Source organism: Triticum dicoccoides, chromosome 5B (genome assembly GCF_002162155.2).
Source record: "Triticum dicoccoides isolate Atlit2015 ecotype Zavitan chromosome 5B, WEW_v2.0, whole genome shotgun sequence".
Lineage (NCBI taxonomy): Eukaryota > Viridiplantae > Streptophyta > Magnoliopsida > Poales > Poaceae > Triticum > Triticum dicoccoides.
Genome location: NC_041389.1, coordinates 412,299,664 through 412,304,790, shown reverse-complemented (window position 1 = coordinate 412,304,790; position 5,127 = coordinate 412,299,664). Strand labels below are relative to the sequence as shown.

The 5,127-nt window shown below is 55.4% G+C and overlaps 1 pseudogene; it reads left to right on the top strand.

Moving 5' to 3' along the window:
- The window catches only part of LOC119307015, a 9,171-nt pseudogene extending 5,671 nt beyond the window's left edge, over positions 1–3,500 (top strand).
- The last annotated feature ends 1,627 nt before the right edge of the window (positions 3,501–5,127 follow it).

Genomic DNA, 5,127 nt, shown 5'->3' with positions numbered 1-5,127 from the left:
GGGTACCTGAGCATCGCGACTCATGGGCTCCTACTGGCTCTCCAGCCCTCACCCTCTGGCCTTGTCCACGGCATCGCGACCTAGCATACTAGCGACGATTGAGACCCGCTTGAGGGCCGGGACCCGAGGACGTAGAGCAGAAAGGGGAGCAAAGGCGAGAGGGAAGAGGCAGCGGGGACCTCGCCAGGCAACCCCTCGCCGGCCAATGCGCGGACCTAGCGCCGCACCAGGAAGCGGTTCCTGACTCTCGAGATAAGTCACCCTCCGGAAACACTAGCTATCGCAGCATCGTCCCCGCATCCAATGCAATCCCGTGTTAGCAACGTCACGCTCCTTTCTCACCGAACGATGGCTGCTTGAGCGCTAAAAGGGACCTCCTGAGCATCGCGACTCAGGGGCTCTTACTGGACCCTGGGCCACTCACCTCCTGGCCTTGACCACGGCATCACGACCTGGCATACCAGCGACGGCTGAAGCCTGCCTTGGGACCGGGACCTGTCGGCGCAGAGCACCAAGCCCTCGTGAGGTTCGAAAGGAAGAACTAAGCTAAGATGAAATAAGCATCTCGCACTACTTCATGGCAAGGACTATATTAACAAACAGAACCACACGCATCTTACAAGCCCCCACGAGGCGCGCTTTCCGATTCCTCGCAGGGAACAGAGGGAACAGGTCCTAGAGAACGCTAACTACACGCGCCTCCGCAAGAGACGCCATCATCAACAGTGGGCTGTCAGGCACCGGCGCCAACCTCATCCAGATCAAGGGCGGCGGCGGCCTAACGAGCCCGTCCTGCTCCGAGAGCGGCGTAGGCTCGGGGGCTCGTAGCTGTCGTCGCTCGTCTCCGGAGTCGCGAAGAGCTCGGCGGAGTCGCTGGATCCTCCGGCGCCCCCGCCGCCTGAGGAGCCGCTGAGGGAGCGGACGGCGAGCCTGGTCCTCGCCGCGGCAGGGCCCCGACCACCTCTCTCAGGGCAGCACTCCAGCCGGCGTCCGTCCGCGTCGAAGACCTTGAAGAGCATCATGGAAGCACCATCGTACTCCAGGTGGATCGCGAGGGCGCCCCTCGTCCTGTAGTCCCGAGCGATCTCGCCCCAGCCTCGAGTCATGAAGACTTTGCCCGGGGTGACGACCGTGACCTCCGCTTCAGTCGCGAGGGTGTTGCAGCCGGCGTGCTGCAACCAGAGCTCCAAGTATCCCCCCTGCGGCATCACGAAGGCGAAGGAGGGAGGAAGGTGAATCCAAGACTGAGGAGGCATGGCGGCGTGGAGCACAAACTCTCGGGAGGAGCCCTCGGCGTGAACTCCAGGAGAGACAACGCGCACCGCCGTGACCCACCGACGCCGACGGCGGCGTCGTCCATGGCGCTCGACATCAACTCCTGCAGGGCCCTCAAGGTGGGCGTACAAGGGCAGCGGGAACCCTGGCGGCGGCCGCTCGCACCAAGGCCTCGACACCTCCTGCCGGGCGCCCTCACCTCAACAGCATAGGGCTAGCCGTTTCTTCGGCAGAAGCGGGTGGGGACCCTCTCGGAGAGCCTTCCCCTTCTCTTCCGCGGAGAACCGGCGGATCGGAGCCATTGCGGCAAGGTGGAGCAAGGACGGAGAAGAAGGAGAAGCAAGAAGAGATGGACTGGAAGGGCACGCGCCGTTCCATACTTATAGCCGGAGGAGGCCAACCGTCGGCCTCCACGATCGCAGGTAATCATGACCCGCTTTGCATGCTGGGACTTGTCAATTCGTGCAATCACCGATGCGTCGTGGGGAAGCAGGGCCGCCCACGACCAACCAACCGCCACGCACCGCCCGAGGCCGCAGGCTGTTAGGGCCCGCGGCGCTTCACACTTTCCCCTTTCGCTTCTCTGCTCAGCCAAGTCCGGGCGCGCCTTGGCCCGGGGGCTACTGTCGGCGTTCTGGGAACGGGGGTCCCTAGACGTGCCTGCCTGCGGCCTGCGGCGTGGCTCAAGGGGCGGCCCAGCACGGCCCATCTTCATCAGCACGAGCTCAAGACCCTCGCGAGGGGTCAAGCCTCGCGGGGTGGACGACAGGAAGCTTCCTCAGGCACGGCCTCGTCGGGCTAGCTCGCGAGGAGGCGGAGAGATCAAGGCGGGGTACCTCATGAGGTGCCGATGACGCAAGCCATGACGACCAAGGGCGCCAGGCGGGCGCCAGCCCGCGCAGTGTCCTCCTTTCCTCTTTGGTGCAAAGGGAGCAAGCGCAGGCGAGAGCATCAAGCAAAGGCATCCGTTTCGGTGCAACAAGACCAAGACCATCGTAACGGCAGGAAGAAAGTCATTGTGGAGCCCAAGCTGACGTCACCACCAGAGCCTTTAACAGGCGAGGACCAACTTTAGTCAGGATAAGTGTACTAGATGTTCCCCTTCAAAATGGTCAATTGTTGACGCCCTTCCCGCTTAATATTTGGGAAGAGGCCCAGAGCCTTTGCCTATAAATAGGACTAGCCACAAGGAGGAGGATCATCATCTAGGAAATCAGTAGGAAGAGCGACTGAACTCCCCCTAGCAGTTCATCACACCAGCCAAGAACAGACCCTCGCGAGGCTGTTCTTCCTTGTATTGTTTACCATCAGCCCAAGAGGCAATTCATCACACCACAAACTAGAGTAAGGTATTACACCACAATGGTGGCCCGAACTAGTATAAACCCTGTGTCTCTTGTGTTGTTCCTTTCATAGGTTAGATCCTAGCTAGGCGGCGAGGTGCAGGTAGGTAGAGGGCGAGATCTCCACGCGCACCTCAGTGTTTGAACCTAGAGGATCTGTCGGAACCCGAAATCCGACAGATCCACTTTCTCCCGAAGCTCCAGAGCCTTACTGTTGTGCACGCCATCCTTCTTCTGTTGAGCTCCGCCGCCTCCCCTTGCCTCGAGCATGTGAGCTTCGTCTTCTCCGTTGATCAGCGGGAAGGTTCTTTCCGGTACAACTCGAAGCTGGAGACCATCTCTGCCAGCCTCATGCGGTTCTTTCAAGGCGCCGTCGGCATGACGGACCTCGCCCTGCGGATTGCCGGGCCAGGTATGTGGATCGCCCTGAAGAATCCGGTCTGTCAAATGGCCAACGTTAGGAGGCTGCTGATTGCGGATGTGCCTTCCTCCTGGGACGTCTTGGGCTCAGGGCCCCACCTGCTCATCGACGCTGCGCCATTGCTTGAGAGCATTCACGTCCATGTCCCCAAACCCGAGGAGGAGCCGTGCCGGAAGATGCCGCGGCTGCCCTCGACCGCGCGCCGCCACCGCCATCTGTAGGAGCTGGTGGTCGTCGGCTTTCAGGGAACAGAGAGGCATCTTCACCTTGTGAGGTACGCCGTGGAAGCGTCCACGGCGCTCAGCCGTGTTGCCCTGTTCAAGCATGGGCATGTCAAGGAGAAGGGGCCCTGCGGCTGGGAGATGGTGACTCTGCGAAGCAAGTGGAGCGACGAGGAGAAACGCGCCGTTCTGGATAGAGTCTGCTGCCCCACGGCCCAAATTGAAGTGGTGCTAGGTTGAATTCAGTCTCTGCAGTGTATGCAGGAATTATTACGCTTCTGGGATTAATTTGTGTTCTTCGAGTAAGGATGATCGATGTTTCTTTCTCTGGTTTCTGGATTTTGCTAATAAATGAGAAGAAAAAATGAAGGTTGTGTGATGTAATCTGTATGCTATGTAACTGAAATGTTTCTGGCCTTAGAGCATCTCCAACAGAAGCGCTATATGAGCGATGCGCGGTATAAAAGTTGCTTTTAGCCCCCGCGGGTCCGATTTAGAGTCTCCAGCGGCCGCACAAAAAGCGCGCGCGCTATAACTAATGCAGCGCGCGCATTAAAAACGCATCGCGTGTAACATATTTAGTGCGTCCGGTCGCGCGCGCTACAAAATCTGGGCTGCTGCAGATGGGACCGCTTGGATTGGAACCGCTGGACTCGCGCGCGCAGCATATTTTGCAGTGTTTGTTGGAGCAAACGTCTTCTAGCGCCCTAAAAAAATTTACGTGCACGCTGTAAACCCGTTTTTTGGGCGCCACACATTGGGCGGCGGTTGGAGATGCTCTTACTTGCTGCTGTTTTGTACTACCTCATGGCGAGGTCAATATGTTGGAGTATCATGTCAATTTAGCAAGGCCCTAAAATGAGATGGCCATCATTGTAAGAATCAAAGGTGGTCTATACTCTATACATGGGTGGTCAGCCCTGCAGGCATCAAAAGGCAAGGTACCGTTTTTCACTCAACTCGTTTGTGTTCTACAGTTATATGCTCTTCTTATACCAGTCACATGCTTTCTTATAGGACCTATAGATAACCTCAGTTTATAACTATACTTTTACTCCCTAAAAGAATTTAATCATGTCTCTGCTTTCAGCCTAGATAAATCTTTGCCCTGACCCTGATTATGAATTTTATGTTCTGCTCTTTGCATGTCGTTTCATTTTACTAGATGGAATAGCACGTCTTTGTTCCACGACTCTGAGTCTGACACTCCTCTGTATTAGTTGGGTCACGTCAATTGGTAATTAGTTGATGAATGTCATAAATTCCATGGTCTAATATGACATCTGGTGCTTGATACTGCAGCTGTACTAATAAGGTCAGATGTTAATTTTTACTTTCACAATTGTGTAATCCAAATTGCCAGATGTTTCTGTATCACCTTTAATTTGCTGGATACAACCAGTGGCGGAGCTACCCTATCAATGGTAGGCGGGCCAGTACAAAAGAAATCCACTATTTCTTTCTTTCACATCTTAATCTACTTTGAATCCTTCACTGCATTTGCTACTAGCTGGGCGGGCCATGGCCTATTTTTGATACACGTAGCTCCGCCAGTGGATACAACATAGCTGTAATTTGGCCTGATGGAGTTCTCTCATTTTCTATCTCATATGCTAGACGTGTTCATGGGGTCGCCTTGATTTTGGCTTTCGACAAAGGACTGAACTTAGTTTTTGTGCTTCAGGTCATTGAATATCTAGCAGTATAATCATCTTCAGCAAACATCAAAGGATAGCCTGATGTTTCATGTGCTCTCTGAGTCAAATTGCAGCTCGTGTCGCCTATCCAATCTTCTCCTGCTTTGGTAACTCTACCAGCTTGCTGCCATGTATTGTGGATTATGTAGACAGTTTATTGTTTCCATGAA